Raw genomic sequence first — 22863 nt, 5'->3', positions numbered from 1 at the left:
GGGGAAAAGTGAGGTGAAAGGGTATTGGCAAAAAGCCAAGTAGGGTAAATTCAAATGAGGTAATCAAACGCTGAAGTAAAAACAATGGCAGTGAGCACATGCAGAATATCGGCATACATCCAGGAATGACAGTGTAAAAGGCTGTGTGCTCACAGACAGTCTGTAAGGACTGAGAGAGAAGAGCCAGAGGAGTAAAAGCAGGAGCAGGAGAAGACAGATAGAACTGAGAAGGAGAGAGAGGCGGAGCAGAGCGAAGATTAAAATACAGATGGAGTGCAGCCTTGAAGAGCAGAGAACACAGCTGAAGACAACAGAACAGAGTAAGCCTGCCAGTTAGCATATATTAGTGTAGTGTACTTATAGCTTGTGTGTGATAAAAATGCATAACATTCTGTTAACTGCAATTTACCTATATAAAATGTAGAGCACATTTTTAAAAATTGCTATCAGTGATCTATAGCGGACTGGCCATCTGTTCCAGAGCACAACACTTAAACTGCACTAACATACAATTTAAATTATTCTAAAGGCTTGTTCACACTTACCCGGAAATTCGGCAGCAGTCGACGGGAGTTACGCAGAGTAGTTTGCGTAACTCCCGTCAACTGCTTCTGCGCGCTGTTCACATTGCGCTGAGATGACGGGAACAGTGTTCCCGTCGGCTCAGCGCTACCCTAGTTGAGGGGGTGGACTTATTCAGTCGAATCCCTCATCGATTGAGTGGTCAGTGAGACCTGCTCAATCGATCATGAAAGATTGATCTGGCGGTGGCGAATTTGCTGCCACCAGTGTAAACATAGCCTAGATGTTCTCATAACTTGCAGTAAAGAATTTGTATTCAGGATTTGTCTTATTGAGGATTTTAGATTATTTTGTATTAATGATTTATAAACTACATTAATAAAAAACACAATTTTGGAAAGAATAGTGTCTGTATAAATCACTCCATTGGAGAGTTATATCTGGGTTAAGGTACTTATGTATAGAACATTTGACTGTAGGGTTAGGGTTGCTATGGGAAATGCTTCCCATCCTAGGATTAGGGTTCCTATAGTTGGGCACTTGAGCCTAGCTTTAGGGGGCCTATGGGTTGGGCACCTGGGTGTAGGGTTCATGTTCTGAGTAATGACTCCCTGTTCTAGGGTTAAATTTTCCATGTGTATGGCACTTTGGTCTAGGATCAGGATACTTATGGGTAGGGTTCCAATCGGTAGGGCAGCCTACGGTTACGGTTCCTATTGGTAGTACTCCCTACCCTATGGTTAGGGTTGCTATGGCTAGAGCTAATCATTTCCTGGACATTTGGTGATTGTAAACCAGTTAGAAGTGACTGCTGACCATTCAGCACTGATCTGCTTGTGGCTAGTTTTGATCGCAGTCACTCATAAGTTGTTTGCAATCATCGCTCTCCATGAGCTGACCAGTCCTGAATGGTGAGAAATCACTCATAATGTCTTTGCAAGAAAGAGAGTGTCTGTCTGAGTTTCCCAGCTTTGAATGGTCAGCATGCTTGCATAACATCTTGCTAGTAACAATCTCTCTGAGCTCATGGCCTCAAAAAGTTGAGCAGTCACCACTAGCTTATTTGAAATAAAAAATGTAAGCAAACTGATGAGCCCTAATTGAACAGCAAACACTCCTAGATTCTCTTCAATCAACCATCTCTCCCAGCTGATCAGCCCACAGTGGTGAGCAGACACTTGTAATTTGTTTGCAGCCAACAAACTCCATGAACTGATCAGCCCTTATTAGTCAGCAAACACTCCTAAATTGTTTCTATCAACAGTCTCTGATCAGACCTGAATGGTCAGCAGTTACTCATGGCTCATTGCAACCAACAGTCCATAAATTGATAAGCCCTGAAAGGTCACCAGTCATTCCGAAGTTGTTTTTAAATGATGAATGTCCACAAACTGGCAAACCCTGAATGGTCAGTGGGGTCTAATATCTTGTCTGCAATAAAATATTTCTGCAAACTGATTAGAACTGAATGATCTGCAATGACTCCTAACTAGGGGCATAGCCACAGGTGGGCCAGGGCCCACTTAAAGTCTGCTTAAACTACGTGTGCAACTGGAGCTTTCTCAGCTGGTCGCTTCCTGAACTTCCTGCTTCCAGTCACATGAAGTTTAGATTTAGTGTAGATTTCTCGGCCGGCCCACCCAGGTCAGCCAGAAGCCCTGCCAGAAGATCAGGTCTGGCTATGTCCTTGCTCCTAACTTATTTCCAATGAAGAATCTACCTGATCTGCAGTCATTCTTAACTTTTTTGCAGTGAAGCATAACAGTGAACTGATAAGCCCCAAATAGTCAGAAGTCCCTCCTAACAAGTATGCCATCAACAATGCCCCATAACTCATCAGACATGAATGCTCAGCAGTGACTCCTAACTTGTTTGCAATGAAGAATTTCTGCAAACTGATCAGCTCTGAATGGTCAGCTGTCTTGTTCAGATAACTTGTTTATCAAGAAGATCTGGGAACTGATCTGCCCTGAATGGTGAGCCGTCACTCTTCTCTTGTTTCCAGTCAACAGATTCCATGAACAGATGAGCCAGATCTTATTTACAATGGAAAAGCTCCACAAACTGATCAGCCTTCAATGGCCCCAGCAGGCACTCTGAGCTTGTTTGTCATTAACCATCTCTCTGAACTAAGCATCAATGAATGGCCAGCAATCACTCTTCTCTTGTATGCAATCAGAAGTCTCCAGGAACTTCCAAGCCCATGAATTGTAAACACACTCACCTAATTTGTTTCCAGTAAAGAATCTCTGCAAACTGGTTAGCTCAGAAAGGTCAGCGTTCACTCCTAAATTCTTTGCAGTGATGAATCCTCGTGAAGTGATCTGCCCCGAATGCAGTCTCTCCTAAATTGTGTGCCATCAACCATCACTCCCAATTGATCAGCCCTGAATGGTCAGCAGTCATTCCTAATATCTTTGCAGTCAACAAACCCAATGGACCCATCAGCCTTGAATGTTTGCAAGGAAAAAGCTCTGTAAATTGATCAACTCTGAATGGTCAGCAGAGAGAACTAAGTTGTTCACAAGCAATAATGGCCATGAACAGTGACTCATGACTTTTTTTTTGCAATGGACAATTGCGGCAAACTAATCAGTACTGAAGTGTCAGCAATCACTCTTAACTTGCTTACAGTGATGAATCTCTGAGAACTGATCTTGCCAGAAGTAAATTCTAAGTTTTTTGTAATCAGTAGTCTCCAAGAATGGATTAGCCCTGAATCATAGTAGATATGGGTTGGAAGGGACCTCAGGAGATCATCTAGTCCAACCCCCTGTTCAAAGCAGGACCAACCCCAATTAAACCATCCCACTACTGAATGGTCAGTAGTCTCTCCTATCTTGTTTTCCTTCAACAATACCCCCAAATTGATTAGCGTGGAGTAGCAAGCAGTCATACTTGCTTTGTTTCCAATCAGCAATGTGCATCAACTGATCTGCCCTGAATTATGAGACTTCACTTCTAACTGGTGTGTAGTTAAGAATCTCTGCAAATTGCTCCACTCTGAATGGTCAGGAGTGATTCGGAACATTTTTTGCAAGGAAGAATCTCCGCAAATTCATTAGTCCTGAATGGTCAGAAGTCATGTCTAACTTGTTTGCCATGAATAAATTAGCTAAACTCCTCATCCCTAAAAGGTAAACAGTTGCTCATAGCTTGTCTGCAATGAAGAATCTCTGTGAACTGATCATCCCTGAGTGCTCAGCAGTCATTTCTAATTTATTTGTAACAAATAATCTCTGCTAATTGAAGAAGAGTGAGTTGTCTGCTGTAATTCCTAATATGGGTAGGGCTTCCAGTGGGCCACCATTGCTGTGGCTGCTGCTAGAGCAGGAGGAGGGTGGTGTGTGGCTGCTCTGCTCTGCTCCTGTTGTTCCCGGTGGAAGGGGTGAATTTGATGTGGTTTCTGCTGCAGCTGGGCTCCCACTCTGCTGCCTGAGTTCCCTTGTGGCAGTAGCAGAGCTTTTTTTTGGTGAGTTTTGCTGCAGTTTGTGGTGAATCTTTTCCCCTCCATTTTGTTGCCCTTTGTGTTTGTTTGGCTTGACTTTTTTGCTGTTTTCCCTTCCTTGTGTGTGTTTGATTTTCCCCAGTCTGATTTCCCCCTTGTGTTCCTGCCTCTTGCTTCACTTTTGCCTGCAAGGACAGGCTCCCTGTCATTCCCCTTCCTTTTTGTTTTCATTTTCAGTTTTGCCAGCCTGTCCAGCAAGTCCCCTCTCCTCTGGGAAGGGGCAGGCAGAGAGGGATCCTTTGTGGTACCCTTCTGTTGGGTTCAGTGTTCAGCGGGGGAGGCAAAGGGCTTCTTTTGTCAGGAGCTGGGCCATGTGCGTGAAGATTGCCCTATGGCCCAGCATAGGAGGGCACAGACAAAGCTCTTGATACAATATTTGGGATACCCTCCGCCCCCCCCCAAGTATTCCATCTGACCCTGCTCAGGCACCAGGGGTGGCCCTCCTGTTGCACTCAGGTGGGCAGATAGGCCCCACTAATTACCAATGGGCAGGGCCCCTGGATGGGGAGGTGGCAGAAGAGGGAGAGCGACCTTTCATTTGGGGGAGATGTGAGTCCTCCAGCTCTTACTGACCCCTGCTTCATGACCTCTGCCAATGGATTCCATCATGCCTGCTAATCCCACTGATGTTTCCTCGGAGATGGCCTCGGGGGGGGGGAAAGGCACAGAGCCAAATGCAAGGCTGGGGGCCAGCTGCTTTCCCTCAATTTCGGAGAGGCCTCCCCTTTACCATCTTTTTTTTTTTGGGGGGGAGGAAGGGGCTGCTGCTTCTGCACCCTGTTTACTGCACTGCCACCAGAAAGTTCAGTGGGTGGAGCCTGCTGAGGAGAAGGCTTTGTGGGGGATGCTATTGTTGCTTCATGCCCCCCCCCCACTAAAGGAGCACATAGTGGATGAAATGGCCAGTGGGGCCCCATTCCATCTCTCTGAAGGTTCTGTGCTGGGCACTGAGGTTGTTTTGGTGTCCCTCTCCCCCCCCATAATCCTTCTGCCCTGCCCTTGCCCCCACTTTAGAGGCACCCCTTTTTCCTGGTGCTGGCCCAGCATGTGATAGAGCTGGCCCCATGACCGTCAAGCCCACGGGCTGGTGCCAAACAGCTGGGCTTTGGGCCTTCTGGGGTGTCCTCCACTGAGGTGGAGCAGTTCAGCCCGAAGCCCATTTCTGATTTGGGAGCTGTAAGCCCACTGTAGGGATTACCAACACTGGAGTTGTCCCACCAAGTTTCTGTAATATCAGTTGTCGTCATTTTCTTCTTACACATGTCTTCCGGTTCATCCTGCTTGTTCCCCATACTCCTTGCATTTGTAATAGAGGCAGTGAAGACATGGTGCAGACTGCCCTGTTGCTTTTCTTTTTGCCTTTTTAATGGAGGTGTGATTTATTTTCCATTCTCCAGAAATTAGCCCCTGCCCCTGATTACTTGAACCCAGATGTGCATTGGCCAGTTTTTTTTTGTCGTCATCCCCCATAGGAGCAGGGTCACCAGATGTCCCGATTTTATAGGAACAGTCTGCATATTAGGAGATTTTTCACATGTGCTGTCTGGTCACCCTACGTAGGATCTAGTTTAAAGCTGTCCTTATCAGGTTAGCCAGACAATGTCTGAAGATGCTCTTCCTAGTATCTGATAGATGAAGCCCATCCCAGCATACGTGGAGCACACGGTCACATGCCCCCCAGATTTCTGCCATGGTGAGAGCCCAGTGAGGTCTGAGGATTGGACAGAGGTGAGAACATTGTGTAGTATCTGAGGCCTGCCTGTGAGGGAGAGGGGTGGCCATCTGCACCCAACTGCGGTTGAAGGTTGAATAGTTTTTATCTTTCTACGGAACTTGATAAGGATGCTGTGGCCTCAGAAGGGGTCAGACTCTTGAAGGTGTCTTGGCTGGAGGGCCAGTTCATTTCTATAGCTTAAGTAGGCTAAGGAAGATACTTGGAAAACTGAGGCACAATGGTCACAAAACTACATCCAGCAACCAGGGGGGGATGGTATGGTTGCAACTCTGCCACAGGCAGCTCAAGTAAATAATGTGATGCAGTAAACCTCCAGGGCCAGATTCACTAGGAGGCTGTGGATGCTTTGTGGATGTTAATAAACAAACAATTTCCTCTCCCCCAACCACCTCTATAAATGGGTAATGCAACCAATCAAATCCTTGCAAAAACATTTTCAAAGTGAACTATACAGGTGTGTTACCAGTAAAACTGACTATTCAGAGTATCCTCTTAGCATTCACCACAACGGTATTCCCATGTGTTAACATGAGAGAGAGAGAGAAGGTAATAGGATAACCATAATGTAACCATAACACCCTTGGGATGAAAGTATTGCCTGTTATGTTCCTACAAAGCAATAAACTGGAATTTCCCAGGGATCACATAGTGACTCACTGGCAAAACTTGGAACAGAATGCAGGAATCCTTGCTCTGAGTGCCAATGTCAGAATACTCCACTCTGACTCTAGTCTGCTGTGGCCATTCTCTGATGGATTTCTCCACCTCCCATACAATCAGAGCAGATTCTGGAGCTAGCTCAAGTGTGACGTATATGTACAGGTTTGGATATGATATCTGTTGCACAGGATTTTACTCCTACATGTTTTAGCTAGGCAGAAGCAGGCAGATTTTCAGAGGGAGTACACTGACATTTGTTACACTGAAAAACCCCCCCGGCATTAGTCATCTCTTCTGCCTACTTATTGAACCCTCTCCTCTGAAGTTCAGGAATAAGGATCCAACAAGCATTGTAAGAAGCTTTCAGGAGGTGACTTTTAAGAAAGTGACTCATTCTAACCAGTTTACAGAAAGCAAATGTATAGACTAGATTTAAGGGTGTGGCTAGGCTGTGCAGAGCACAAGTTAGGGAAATGCATGCCGATGTGACTCAAATCTTACCTTCACACTGTCCCAATTCTGGGGCTGCTCTAGGCAGGCCAGTTCTGCAGCTTCTTAGAGGAGCCATAAGGCTACTTATGCAACTTACAGCAGATGCAACAACCTGAAAATGTGCAGACCACAATCTGTGGAGTCAAGTGCAGAGGCAGCTGAGAATGGTGCCTTTTCTTTCAGCTGTGATCCCTTTCCTGTTAGACCGGCAAACCTGCATCACCCTAATCATTTGCACTGGCATTTTTTACACCTTCATTGAAAACTCCCTTGCACTTCTGGCATCTAAATAAACACAATATACATGCCAAATTCCTAATGTATACAATAATGCAGCCATCTCTCGCTCCTGCACCAGCTGCTGACCTGCACTACTTCTTGCAGTAGTTTGACTATGGACTGAGAATGACCATTTGGGATCAAGGCAGTATCAAAGTCAATGTTGCTCATTCAAGCTTGGTTAAGCTTTCTTTGGAACAGGGCAAATTCTGTTTGGTTTCTATTTTAGAGGCTGGCTTTTGCTCCCTCTCTGAAAAACATCTTAAAATAGAATTGATTACTAATTACTAAGAGGCCTTGTAAGTGGTGTTGTATTCATTTAAATGAATATATGAACCCAAAGAATCAATGGTGTTAACATGACCCCTTAGCTGTTCAATATTAACAAGGTTTGTTGAATGGAGACTTCAGCTTTTTTAACACCCTGGCAAATACACTACATTTTCAATGCTTGAACTGTTTTCCTTTTTTTTTTTTCATCTTTAATGAAAGGTTTTAAAAATATAAAGTATTAAGTAGGCCTTTTATTTCAACCATAACTCTTGTTCCTTTTTAGTTTTTAGAAAAAGCCCCTTTCTCCCTGGTTTGACGGTCTCTTAGATGGTATTAAAGATGGTAATAACCGTTCTTTTGGGGGAACAAGAAGAAGTTAGTTGGGATAGATTGAGCAGCTACTGCTGCTGTTAAAGTCTGAGCCTGTTTCCTAAATAAATGGAATGAGACAAACACACACATGAGGGGAAAGAAAAGAATAGCAAAAATAGAACATGCAGTGTCTGTGCTTGGTGTTACCCTTTCACTTGTAGTGCACTGTGGGGAAAAACACAGGATCAGCACGTGGTCTTATCAGAGACCTAGCAAACTTGTACCAGAGTAGTGCTATTTAGGGCATTCCATTTATCTGTCTTGTTGTTCACAGGTTTACAACAGTATTGCAAAGTAAACAGTCTTGGCTGGCTAAGCCAGATTCTTATTAGACACATGGGAAAAAGAGAGAGAGAGAAGAAATAAGATAGGGAAGGAAAGGGCCATATGGGGTGGGGGCAGAGAAAGACAGTCTCATAACCTGAGTGGTGGTTGGGATTTAGCTAGAGCCAGTAGAGGTGGTGGTGACATCTGGGTCACTGTCCCTTCCCTACTCTGCTCAGGACACTTTTTAGGATTAAGATGAAGGTGGTCCCAGATCCCAGGAGACAGAGAGGGTGGCAGCCATGATGTCTTTTACTCAGCCAGTGTCACAGTGGCCAGCCTTCCCTCCCCCATCCAAAGTCTCTTTCTGAGGGCCTCAGAAGGGAGTGATGGGCAGAATAGTCCATCCTCTCATTATTTTGTTCACCATTTAAGCTTAACACACCAATCTTAGTTCATTGGTTTCCAGTCCCATACTTCTCTTGTTTACCAGGCATGATTGGAACAGTCCTCCAATTACATCAGTAGGCAGTTGTGTTTGGACCAATGCAGTATTTCTGTCTCCCTTTTTCACCTTTTCCCATCAGTATTTATTGTTCTAGGTTATTGCAATGTTTTTTATAAACTTTTCCACAGTGTTTTGCAGTTAAGCTCACAAGGAGGGTAAATTTGTAGGCCCAGTTGTCACAGCAGGATTACAGGGAGCTAGAAATATTAATATACAGTGAACACTGGCCATCGAGAATGAAATAGGGGATCAATAAAGCTACATAGTGAAAACAAAGAGCCTCAGTAGACACACTGGGAACAATCCTTAGCTGTTTAGACTGCGACCCACCCTTACACGTCTTCTGATTCTGGGCTGGCCACAGGCCAAACTAATACTAAAGGCCTTCTCTAGCATGTTCCAGCAAGCATGGTCCATAGGACCATCCACTGGCTAGGTATCATTGCAGCATGTCATGCTCTGGCCCTATTCTCACTGGCCCCAGCTTGCCGTGGTGCAGTCCCAGCTTGCTCCCAGTTGATGCTGACATGATCCCCGCTCCAAGGGTACTACAGAGTAGGCTCACATTCTGTCTCTTTATGAGCTGGGGATGTACTCCTCAGCCCCTCTAGGACTGATTTAAGGTCCTGTTGTACCAGTCCACCTGCACAAAGAACTTTGGGAGAGGCTGATAAATTGGGCTCAAGTGCTTTGGAAACAAGGGATCTAAGCAACTGAGAAGCAGAGGGGTCTAGCTGCTAAAAATCATTATGCTATTAATTATCCTGAATATAAAATGCTGTGTTTGGTTAAATGAACATTTCCCGGTGTTGTGTGCATTTATTTCTCACCATAAAAAAGTGGTTCCCATTAGCTGGCATTTCTGACAAAACCTAATGAGTCTGATCTTGTGGGGCAAGTTAGAAGTGGAGAGACCCTGAAAACTGTAAAAAACACTCTAAATTTACCATGCAGCCAGCCAGTCCACTGAGCATCGTTGCCAGTGTGCTTGGAGAGCTGCTGCTGTTTGCTCCTGCAGCAGATGCCCTAAATGCTTCCATTTCTTAATGTGACAAATGTCTAAGCTTCATTCCCATAGGTTCAGTTTTATTGTGGAAAGAGCAGAAGTTGGAAAGAGACTGTGACATCCCAGTTGAATTCTGAAGTAGTTGCAGGGAAAATGAGCAGCATTACAGTAGCCCACATTACACTTCTGCAAATAAAGCATTCAATACAAAATGACAAGAGATGGGATGAATGGGGGGATACCCTGTATTCTCCAGATATTATAACAAGTTTAATGGGAACTTCCATGAGGAAAGAAAATACATGTGTATTTTTAACACACGATAGCAGACACATGCTACATTTCTAGGGTAAAAATCCTGGCCCCATTTCACTCAATGGCAAAATTGGCAAACAGGGCCAGGATTTCACCTCTAGTGTCGTCAAGGAAGTTGCAGTTGTAATTCATGTTAGCTGGTTGAGGTAAATCCTAGCATCTTCAATAGGGTTTATTTTGACCAACTGATGTGTCTAGAGTGAGATTTTAACACAGTACCATGTTGTTAGTTATGATACTAACATAACTTGTCTACAGTAGTATTTTAATATGTCATCATGTTGTTAGTTATGTTAAAATCACTAGGGGAAAAAAAGGTATAACATAAGGGGAATGAAAATGACAAGAGATGTGGTTCATACAGAAAGGTATTCCAGGGAGCGTTGGGGAATGGCAGTGATTGTAACGGGGCATATTTATTATGAGAATAAGTGCTTTCTATATTGACAGGTGGTAGATACTAACGGGGCCAGGGATTTAGTATTGCTGGTGATGGATGGGGAAATCAAGAGTAATTATTCAATCTCAAAATTGGTTTCCAAAGAAAGATGATGGAGAGATAGTAGCATCTCTCCAGGTAAGGTTTAATAGAAGTTCCGGTCATAAGCCTTATTCTGAGACTGGCCCCTGTATAGTAATGGGTTAAACTAAAATCTTGACTTGGAACATTCCCAAGCCTTGAGGCACTGAAAAATAGGATCCAGATCTGAACGTTGCGGTTTGGCACCGTATCCAGTTAGTAGTTTTGTTCCTGTCACTCTCACATGTATGGGGAGAGACTAATAGCTGCCCTCTCTTTCCTGCTTAAACACATACTGAAATGGCCAGTGCACAAATGATATATCTTTGAAATAAATGGAAACACTGCTCATCACTGCAGACAAACTGCCTACAAAGAAATCAGCCTACAGCAGCACATGAATCATAATTTGGATGTGATATCTCATGGGGGTTCACACGCTACACCCACTATTCAGAGTTGTACGGGAAAAGCTTAATGCAATCTTTAAAAAGAAAACACATAGCAGAGTTTTCTTCTTTGGGGAAGAGGTGGGAGAGCAACTTATTATATTGGTTTAAATGGCTAAATACTAAGGATGTAATGTTTCCATGTTTACCCAGCCGTAAACTCCTCATTTCTGACTTGGCAGGGCTGCTGCAATGTGCTAGAATGTATTTACTTTGCCTAGCTCAAGCTGATGAGGAATCATGACCTACACTGAGTGCAGTACTGCCAAAGGACCCCTGGGTGGCAGAGAGGAATAAATCCTGTTGCAGTGTATAGTAAATTGTGCTTGAAACAATCCTCCCAGCAGTATCTACTAAACAGTGAAACGTGCCTAAGATGAGATGCAACAAATGCACCTGAGCTTTTCACAAGCACATTTTAGTGGATTCCACAATAATTGGGGGTGGCAGGATGCAAGGAAATTGTGGACCAAATTCATTCCTGATGTAACCAGACTGACTAGAGCAGTTACAGAAAGGCCCAATGCGTAGATAGAGCAGACTGGGAAAGATGGCATTTCTATGTCTAAATCTGGTGTACATGTCGTTAAAAGCTTTTTTAAAACTATTGCCTCATTCCCCCTTTTTCTCTTTGGGCCTTAGCAATGTACCTTTCAGATAGTTTTTTAATTCTTGCCTAGTTTCCTCCTCCTACATTTTTTTAAAATCTAAGACTATTTGGTTATTTTCCTCTTTCTTTAGTGTAATGTAGGCTAAACACATTTGATTCCTGTTATTTTCTTTTAAATAAATAATGTATTCCACTCTCCCTCCCATTCATGCTACAGTCTGAATCTACATCATATAGAGGTACCCCCTACTCCCATGCTCCTCCAAGTCACTCATCCCTCCCTCACCTTGCTCTACATGTGACAGTTACTTTGTGCACTTCGGGAACATAACTTAGAGAAACAGCCAGTCAGCACAGGTGTTTGTCACCATCTAGTTGTCTGAAAGGTCCTCTAACCCATGCCCGAGCGGCTAACTGCAGCAGCTCCTTCACTTCCCCAGTAGAGGAGAGATATAGTCCCATTATCCCTGGGTCCAGGGAAGGGGACCTGATGAAAATTACACAGTATTGTATAATGTCGTCCTGGCCAGGAGATGACTTACATGAAGCAGAATTTTGCTGTGTTGACTCTGGCACCGGCAATGCAGAAAGAGGGCTACATGCACTGACAAGCCATGAGAGATTCCTGTGTGAAAAATCAGTTTATAAATGGTTCAGCAGGGGAACATCATGAGTGGTGAAGGAGAACAAGGTACTGACCCATGGGTTGCCTGAAAATAGCTTGCAGTAGAGCCTTCTCCAATATTTTAGCAAATTCCCTAGCAATCATTTCTTGAAATGTTGCATCTGGTACAAAGATGTCACACTGGAGCTAGAAATTAACAGCTAATACCTTTAAAGAAACCCCAGTTTCTGCTTCCATATAATCTGATCCATTATTTTAGCCAGTACCTTATTCTCCTTCACCACTCATGTTTTGATTTGGAATCTGGATACCATCAGATTCAAATGGCACCTGAAGATCAAGAAAAGGATTATAAAGCATTTTAGGGAGTCAGGATTTAAATTTAAACTTGCAAGAGACAAATATCAGTATGCAAGGAGTCGTGTTACATTCGTAGGACATATAAATCAATGAGGATGGGTTGGAGTCCCAATCTCAGAAACTCAATATTATAAAGGACTAAGCAGTTCCTGCGAATCTGAAGGAGGTACAGCAGTTTGTAGGCCCTGCAAATTCTACAGAAGATTTGCAAAAGAATTTGCACAGTAGTCAGTGCCAGTATACCAGCTCGCTAAGAGCAACTGTGTCTGTCATAGCAACACAAAAAGGATTTGAGTTACTGAGAGAAGAACTTCTAAACTATGCTGTGCTCTAATGAGCCTATCCATCCTGTCCATTTATGGTAACCTGTGATGCCTTCAAAGTTGCTGTTGGACGTTCACTTGATGAAATCCTTGAGTTGAGTAGGTGTAGACCAGTGGCTTTTGGAGGTCATAAATTTAAATGAGGAAAACCAAGTATTCAGTTACACAACTGAAGTGTCTGGCTAGTGTGGAGGTCCTGAAGGCCTATTGCCCCTGTTACTAGGTACAGAATTCTCAGGATGCACAGATGGCAGTGACTCTTTACAAAGTACAACCCAAAAGGATTACTGTGGAGATGGATTCACAAACTGTCTGAATATATATTCATAGTTCACTGTAAACCTGGAAAGCAAAATGTAGTTGCAGATGCCCTCAGCGAGGTAAGGACAGTGAAAGTAGGCTCAGCCCAGTCTTGTGAGGACATCAGGCAAGAAGAGTCTAAGGACCCTGAGTTATGTTCAGTGTGCCAATGGTCTACCAAAGAAAACCCAGATTGGGGAGGTTCAATGCAGTTCAGAACCGCTTGTCCATTGATCTGGCTGCCAACTAGCTGGCATATGATGTTGTAGGGTCTGGAAGATATTGTGACATGAATGCAGCATAAGTGGCAAAGGCTAGGCCCGATGACCCAGATATGAGCTTGAGATAAAGCGGAAATGTGCTAACCACAAAACTGGTTTGAAGCAGCTAAAAACATAAACAAGTACCCCCAGCTTATAGTGGATTGGGCACTGAAAAAACATCAATAGTAAAAAGAAAAACAGGTGCCAGCAACCAATCTCTTAATGAATTAGGAAGTAACCAATGGGCAGATTGTTAGAATGATGGAGAAGGTTATATCAGGGTAAGAGATGGCACACTGCAGTGAAGCTCTCTGTAGACCAGTGGGCCGAACGGTGCTGCGGATAGGTCCACTCCTGGTGCGGTTCGCTTTTAGGGAGAAATGGGGCTTCCCTCCCTCATTATGGTAAGTGCCTGAATTGTATTACTAACAGCTTAAATAAATAGATCTTGTGGGCACTGGCTCGCCTGACTGCTCTTTTCTCGCTACCAAGATCTCAAACCACGAACCCTCCGTCTCGGCTGAGTACAGATGTTAACAGGATTGTCTTGCTAGCTAGCTGACAGGGAACAAGTACTGGAATATCTTCATGATAATAAAGCATGATAATAAATATCCAATAGGTTTTTTAAAAATCTGAGTAAATGTTGAGGTAAATGTACTTTCTTGTCTTACCTTTCAAGAAAGAAAAGCACCAGGCAGAATTTCTTTAGGGGGGAATGCCTCATTGCCCCTGGGAATTCATACAGCTTGACTTGAAAGGTCCACTACCAGAAACGCCATCTGGAAATTGTTATTTGCTGGTAATATATGAAACCTTCTCAAAATATGGGGTGGCATGACCACTGAAGGATAAAGGTATTGAAGCAGTGACAGATACATTGATGAAACATGTAGCATTGCAGTTTGGCCCACCAAGCTGCATCTGCATTGATCAAAGGAAGGAATTTGAATAACAGTTGTTACACAAGAGTTGCTGACAACTCTAAATAACCAAGGTGAGGACCAGTTTTGCCCACCTTGCTCGTAATGGGGGAGTGGAGAGCATTAACAGCACAGTTGGTTCCATGCTTAGAATCTTAGTCAGCAAAGACCAATAAGCCAGGGATACCTTTCGTCATCTTTGTCTACAACTTTAGCTGGCACTCAATTATCTATTACTCTCCTGGGTTGTTGTTTTTTGGACTCCACAAACCCATACTTCCTTGTGACTTGATGTTCAAGAAGCAAGAACCAGAAAGGCCCTCTGTACTTATACAGGTGGGTGATACTGTGGAGTCTTCTATCAGTGACCTGAGGACAGCATTCCAGAAGGTAGAAGGACAGATGGGCCAGAAGGGAGCATGCCAGGCACAAGATGCCAGGAAAAAGAAGAATTATATACCCATCCAAGAAGGACAGACTACGCAACTGGAAAAAGCAGCCTGGAAAAAGTCCCAAACTTACTCCTCTGTGGAAAAGACCTTGCACAGTAATTAAGAAACTAAACAACTTATCCTTGCTGATACACAAAGCAAGAGCTTGCCCTGGCTGCCAAAATAGCTTCTTGAGAGTATGGCAACTAACTTAGAGCAGCCCTGAAGCCCATTGCTCCACAACTTCCAGTCCTGTGCTGAACACAGCTCAGCTGACTGGAAATTCTGGATGTATGCCTCTAAGCCCTATTTAAAACTATATCTTAACCTTAAAATGAATGCCTTTAGAAGATCAGTGTGGATTTAACTTCCAGTATAAAAGAAGCGGAATAGAATTTAGCATGAGATCATTGGAAAGTTTGCTATCATGGCAAGAATACAGCCCAGTCATTTCCTTCCTAGTATCAATAAAAAAAATCCAGCTCATGCCATTCATGGATTCCATTAATTGGTTAAAACTACTGTAAGCATGTGACTGCTGGCTCATGATTGGGTCACAATGGCTGCTTTTGGGCAGAGGCATAACCAGAAGTGATTTTTTGGAAGGGCCTGTGGTTGACATGGATGGGCTGGCAGAAAAAGAAGCGTTTCCCAAACTTCTGGCTTCCAGTCATGTGACCAGAAGCCAGAAGTTCGGGAAGCGACCGGCCGAGAAACTAAGCTGCCCAACACTCCAATTGCCAAGGTAGCTTAAGCGGAGAGTGGGCCTACTTTCAAAGTGTGTGGGCCATGGTCCACCCAGGTCCACCTGTAGCTGTGCCACTGGATTGAGTCCATTCATGTTGTGGGAGGCCTTAATATCTTTTTAGTCTTGTAACCCATGGCTACTGGATAACAAAATAAGTAAATCAAATATCCAGCTTGTAACACAGAGTGCTTTAACTACTGAAGAGAGGGTCTTGACAATGAGGTTTTTGGGTTTTTAAAAAATATTTCCTATGTAGACTTTATTTTTGAAGCAAGTCAAGGTTTCAGGATGTGTAAATTGATCTGTATTTGGGGGTTTTCTCTACTAGAGATAGAGACCAGGACACGCAAATGTTCTTGTTGTTGAAAAAACATAATTTATGGATGTGACTGTTCTCTATTTCATAAAGAGTATAGAAATTATTCATGTAGGACCTGAATGCATTGCCTTGTGATTCCTTTCATGTCGAGAGTAAAGCTTATCAGCCGTTTGCTAACTCTTCTCTTCATGCAGCAAATTAAAATTAGCAAACAAAAGCCAGCTTGTAGCCTTTCCATTGTGGTTGCATTGAAGTACAAACAGACATGGCAAACATCAAAGCACTTTTTCTCACTTGTTCAAACATTACAAATGACTGATCATTCTGGAGAATGAAATTTGGAAAGTAAAGGGAATTGAATAATAGAGACAGCCTGGCAGAGTATACATGAAAAGCTATTAGGGTGAATGTTAACCCTGCTACTCTGGTTCCCACTACCAGTGGCACAAGCAAACAAGATACTTTGCTGAGCAATGATGAAGAATATTTGTACAGCACAGAAAAATGAACTGCCCAGCACAGCAAGCAGACTCTAAGGCCTGGTCTACACTACAGCATTAGGTCGACATAAGGCAGCTTACGTTGACCTAATAATGTCTGTATCTACACTACCAGGTCCCTCCCGCCAACATAACTTGCCTGCTATGTCAGCTTAATTACTCCAACACTGCAAGAAGCATAGTGCTTAATTTGACGTAATTAATTTGACATAGTGGCAGTGTAGATGCTGTGTTGCTCATGTTGACTTAACTGGCCTCCAGGAGGTGTCCCACAATGCTCTGGTCACCATTCTAAACTCCACTGCCTAGCAGTCAGGTATACAGGAAAACAGCCTCTCCCATGTTAAAGGCCTGGGAACTTTTGAATTTCTGTTTCCTGTTTGTTTGGCACGGAGACCCCACTTACCCAGCTGATCATGGCAGCTCCACACCCCACATATGCTCCTCCCTGGAGTACACAGGAGGTGGTGGATCTCCTGTGGGGAGAGGAGAAGAGGCTGTGCAGGCACAGCTCCAATTCAGCCATCAAAATATGGATATATATGAGGAGATCTCTCGGGGCATGGCGACATGCTCTGTGGCACCCTGTTCTCCCTCTCAGGGCAGGTGTAGGATCTGGGCCACCCCACAGTGTCCCAGGCTCCCTGGGAGGCTTTTAACACTGCCAGGGTCCGGCTTTCCGACTGGGCTGAGGGCCATGTCTCAGTTGCCGGAGAGCGGCACCGACAACCAGGGAGAGGGAGGGAAGGGAAATGTTGTGGCCACAGGCTACCGCAAGTACCTCCTCCTCCTCCAGTGCCACCTCTGACAAGTCTGGGAGGGGGAATGCTGGTTCCCAACTACCAGATGATGTCTATGTTACAAAAAGGAGGTAGCATGGCCCACTGGCCACCTTCAGATCTGCCACAGGTTGTCCTACCACTGCTGCAGATGGTCTGACACCCCTGCTCCCAGACCATACTCACCATGGCTGGGACAGCAAACCGGTTCAATGAATGCCTTGTCGAAATGAAAAAGTTCTGCTTTACACGTGTGTGGGTTCAGGGGAGAGATTTTTATAGAACAACTGGGTGGTAGACCCTGCGTCTGCACTGACAATGGTTCCTTTGTGCTTTGCAGGTTTAACAGCTCTTCCTTCACCCTAGCAGAGAGACTGTCTCAGATCAGATGAAGGCGAAAGAGAACATGCGATGACATGTTTAATGAGAGAGTGAATGCCTCTGGGACAGTGGACACCAAACAGAGGGCATGGAGCATTGCTCTCTCTGAAAACATGGACATTATGAGCAGGAGAGCAGCACAGGAGAGTGAGTGTGGCACACAGCAGGAGGTGCTGGGGATTCTGAAGGAACAAACAGGCATATTGAGGCTCCTGGTTGACCTTCAGGAGAAACACCTTCGGGCTTCACTCCCGCAGCAGCATCGCCTATCCCAACATCGCTGTACTCCCCTCCTCCTTCACACTCATTCTAATAGGTCTGAGGGCCCAAAACAATATCTCTTCCACTCAATCCCGGGGGCGGGTGCAAAGAATAACGGCTGCACATACATCTGTGTTTTTAAAGAAAAGATGAATGTGTTTTCCCCTCCCAATTTTATTCCACCACCTTTCCAAGGTTTAATGTTTTGTGAAATCTTTTTGTCTATACCTGTGTGAAATAAAAGCCCATGCCTTGAAAATGAAATCATCTTTATTAATTCAAATTGCAGTGGGGGAATGTGGGGGGAGAGGTGAGGGACAGGGAAACTGAGGCATGGTATGTGTGTACATGACTTCAAACACAGCTGGAGCTGTGGATACAACCCAGGAGTCCTGGTTCCCATCATGCTTTAAGTAGCCCACACTCCCCTCACTCATGGCAGCCATTGTTTTGGCCTCCAAGACGGATGAGTTGCTGGGTTGCTGTTCATTCCCTGGGCATCAAGTACACCCCCACTGGCAGTGCATTAGGAGGGGCAAAGGGCTGAAGGTGTATGGGGTGGTCTCTACAGCAGTAGGTTGGGAGATGGCTGTAGTGGTGGTAGATGGTGGGGGCTGGAAGTCATCTTCAGAACAAAGCAAGAGGTGTGTTTCCAAAATAACATCACTACACACACAGCAGTCACAGCAAGGTTCAGACTATGGCAAGGCACAACACAGAAAAGCAGTGAACATTGCTGTGGGTCATTAATAAAAGCCTCCCTGAGACACAGTGCTCCACACTGAGCTCTTCTTATAGTGCTGGTATCTGGCTGCTCAAAATTAGCAGACAGCTGATCCAACTCCACACCCCATCCCGATGGAAATTTCTCTCCCTTTGCTTCACAAATATTATGAAGCACACAGCAAGCAGCTATAACTACGGGGATATTTTTTTCACTGAGGTCTAACCTAGCAAGCAAACTGTGCCAATGACCCTTCAATTGACCAAAGGCACATTTAATCACTATTCTGCAGGTGCTGAGGCTATTGTTGAACTGCTCTTTGCTGCTGTCTATGTGTCCAATGTCCAGCTTGATGAGCCATGGGAGTAAGGGGTAGGCTGGGTCTCCCAGGATCACTATTACCATTTCTACATCAGCAATGTTGATTTTGTGGTCCGGAAAGAAAGTTTCTCCTTGCAGATTTCTGAACAGATGTGTGTTCTTATAGATGTATGCATCATGCACATTCCCAGACCGTCCTATGCTGCTGTCAGTAAAATGCCCCCGGTGATCCACCAGCGCTTGCAACACCATAGAAAAGTGGATTTCCCAACTCCAAATTGATTCCACTGACTGATAGTCTGGAGTTGCAAGCTTCCACACAGTGATCGCCACTCTTTTCTCCAGTGTCAGAGCAGGTCCCATTTCAGTGTCACTGCGCTGCAGGGCTGGGGAGAGCTCTGCACACAGTTCCTGGAAAGTGACCTTGCACATTCAAAAATTCTGCAGCCACTGCCCATCATCCTACACCTGCATAACAATGCGATCCCACCAGTCAGTGCTTGTTTTTCAGGACAAGAACAGGGCTTCACCATGTTCAGCTATTGCGTGACTGCCAACAGCAACCGTGAATTGTTTTGTTTCATGGCTTCCAGCAGAGCTACTTGAAGGACATTGCCATGTTCTGTGTGGTGGTTCCTCTCGTGGCTTTGGAAATACTACAGGATACGGCATGGAGGATTGGGCCAAAAGAAATCTAATGAGGTTCAACAAAGATAAGTGCAGAGTCCTCCACTTAGGAAGGAAGAATCCCATGCACAGCTATAGACTGGGGACCAACGAACTGGGCAGCAGCTCTGCAGAAAGGGACCTGGGGGTAACGGTGGATAAAAAGCTGGATATGAGTCAGCAGTGTGCCCTGGTTGTCAAGAAGGCTAATGGCATATTGGGCTGCATTAGGAGGGGCATTGCCAGCAGGTCACGGGAAGTGATTATTCCCCTCTATTCGGCATTGGTGAGGCCGCATTTAGAATATTGTGTCCAGTTTTGGGCCCCCCACTACAAAAAGGATGTGGACAAGTTAGAGAGAGTGCAGCGGAGGGCAACCAAAATGATTAGGGGGCTGGAGCACAGGACTTATGAGGAGAGGCTGAGGGAACTGGGCTTGTTTAGTCTGCAAAAGAGAAGAGTGAGGGGGGATTTGATAGCGGCCTTTAACTACCTGAAAGGGGGTTCCAGGGAGGATGGGGCTAGGCTGTTCTCGGTGGTGGCAGATGACAGAACAAGGAGCAACGGTCTCAAGTTGCAGGGCGGGAGGTCTAGGTTGGACATTAGGAAAAAGTTTTTTACTAGGAGGGTGGTGAAGCACTGGAATAGGTTACCTAGGGAGGTGGTGGAATCTCCATCCTTAGAGGTTTTTAAGCTGAGACTTGACCAAGCCCTGGTTGGGATGATATAGCTGAGGTTAGTCCTGCTTTGAGCAGGGGGTTGGACTAGATGACCTCCTGAGGTCCCTTCCAACTCTAATATTCTATGATTCTATGTGGTGTTTGCAATGTTCACTACAACAGTGCACAGCTAAGTGGGTCTATGCTTCTCTAAAGATGATGTAGGTGCGGCTTTGAAAAAAGGCACGAAATATTATGGGTTGCAGATGAAATCAAGGGAGGGAGCAAACTACATCATGGAATGTTCCCAGTTCCCCTCCAAGATTGTTCTGGTCCAATGAGGCATTGCAAGCCCTTCTGAACCCCCCCCCCCCCCGCCCAGCGAGTTGCATTGTGGGATAGCTACCCAGGGTGCACTGCTCTCAGCATTGATACAAGTGCTGCTAGTGAGAATGTGCTCTATCGACAAGGCATGTGGTGTGGACATGCACAACTGACTACATTACTTCAACGGCTAGATGTTGACTTTACTTAAGTTGACTTAAATTTGTAGAGTAGACATGCCCTGGGAGACATTTGCACCATAACTTGTCACTAAGTTAGCCATGACTTCAGCCCTGTTACCGCTTTGTGTTGGGATTCTTTCAGTTCTCCTAAGGTAAGTATGGCAGCGCTGGGTTAGTATTTGGATAGTTAATCTCCAAGGAATATGAAGATGCTTCAGGAAGCAAAGGAAGTAGTGAAATATCAATTACTATGGAGGTATTCAGTAGGCGGCAGGCTCAAAAAATATACCAGTCACTTGGCCATGAGTAGCTAAGGCTTCATATTTGGTTGTCTATCAGGAAAACCCAGCAGTCACTGGTTTTGGGCTGTGGATATCTTCTCAGAGGTAAATGAAGATGAAATACAGTTGTCTAAAGGCATTTACAGTAGAACTTCAGAATGATGAACACCTCGGGAATAGAGGCTGTTCGTAACTCTGAACAAAACGTTATGGTTGTTCTTTCAAAAGTTTACAACTGAACATTGACTTAATACAGCTTTGAAACATTACTTTGCAGAAGAAAAATGCTGCTTTCCCTTTATTTTTTTAGTAGTGTATGTTTAACATAGTACTGTGCTGCAGTTGCTGCTTTTTTTTTCTTGTCTCTGCTGCTGCCTGAGTGTGTACTTCTGGTTCCAAATGAGGTGTGTGGTTGACTAGCCAGTTTGTAACTCTTGTGTTCATAACTCTGCAGTTCTACTGTGTTTGCATTCTGCTTTTTATGTTTTGGGCTGTTGTGGCATGTTTTTTAAAATTCTTTTGTTGTTAGCGTGTCTAGGTTTCAGCTGGTCTTATGGACTTGATCAAGTGTGCCAAGATCAGCTGGGCAGGAAACCGTTTTCTTGTCCAAGGAAAATTTGTGAGATTTCAAAATTTTTTCTCCTTCTGCTTTGAGACTTTTCAAAGTTTTTTTGAAAAAATGACAGAGTAAATAGAGCAGCATATCTCAGGTTTAAATCCCTTGTCTGAGTCAGGTAGAGCAGGCAGTTGACCCTGGGTCTCTCACCTGAAAGGGGACTGCCATAACCACTGGTTTGGCTATTGTATCACCAGAGTTTTGATCAGTTCTCTCCTGGACCTAGAAACCTTTCCAGCGTTATAGACCTGTTCCCACAAAAAGTTTTGATTTCAACAAATTGGGATTTGCCCATGAAAACCCATTTTGTCAGAAAATTCCTGACCAACTCTAGTGCTGAGCTCTAGTTCAGTGCAGCTCAGGCAGTTAAAAGCAAAAGTAACTTAGCCACCTTCCTCCATCTTGGGGGCTGGCCAGGGGCTAAAATGGCCCCTGGCTTAAATTAGAGCAGCTATACAGCTACTTGAACGTTCTTGGAATGATTGGCCCCACACACTGTTCTGTTTGTTCAGGTTTGTCGGAGTGCAGTGTGGTACCTTCTTAGGCCTCCACCATACCTTATCTCTGCCTTGCTGCAGAGTGAGGGTGGGAACAGGTCGGATAAAGCTGGCCACAACAGTTTTACACAGGGGGAGATACCTCTACATCAGGGGAACCCAGTGGAGTCTATAGGAAAGCTTTAAGTTACATTTGCACTACTGGGATGGCACAAAGAGAACTTAGTTTGAACCAAGGACTAGAATTTCCATATGCATTTCTCAGATGCTTCCCTAAGAGACTCCACAATTATAAAATCTTTGCCTTTGCAATATTCTCAGCAGATTGGCTAATGTAAGACTTGCACAAACAATCTTCATCAGTTAGGATAAATTACAAGGGGACCCCTCAAATTTACCACCGACTGGGATTATAAAGTAAATTTCCCTCAAGAGGGTTTGAATTAAGTGCTTTTATGGGGCTTATAACTTCCTGAGATGGGGTGAACTAGGTCCAGAGGACCCTGCTGCAGGCCTCATGGCCCTGCCACTCCACCCCAGAAAAGGGCAGTAGAAAGGTCCTCCAAGGTTCCTAGAGTGGTTGTGTAGGAAGCATCCAATCAGAGAGGCTGCAAGGAGCAGCCAATCAGGGCCCTGGAGGCTAATATAAGAAGAGGTGAGAAGGCAGAATGCGACCAGTTATGTGGTGGAGCTAGAGGAGTGTGGATGATGTGGTAGGCTGGTTGAGGGACCTACAGGACCAGCAGGAGGAAGAAGGAGCTCTGAGCTGGCTGCTAGGACTCCATCAGAACAAAGCCCTGAGGTAAGGGGTGCTTGCAAGAGCATCTGACATTGACCACTCTAAGCAACTGAGATGGGCCATTTCCA

This window comes from Emydura macquarii, unplaced genomic scaffold (genome assembly GCF_026122565.2).
Source record: "Emydura macquarii macquarii isolate MOO-44397 ecotype Brisbane River unplaced genomic scaffold, CSIRO-AGI_Emac_v2 contig_2676, whole genome shotgun sequence".
Classification (NCBI taxonomy): Eukaryota; Metazoa; Chordata; order Testudines; family Chelidae; genus Emydura; species Emydura macquarii.
This window is presented reverse-complemented; position numbering follows the sequence as displayed.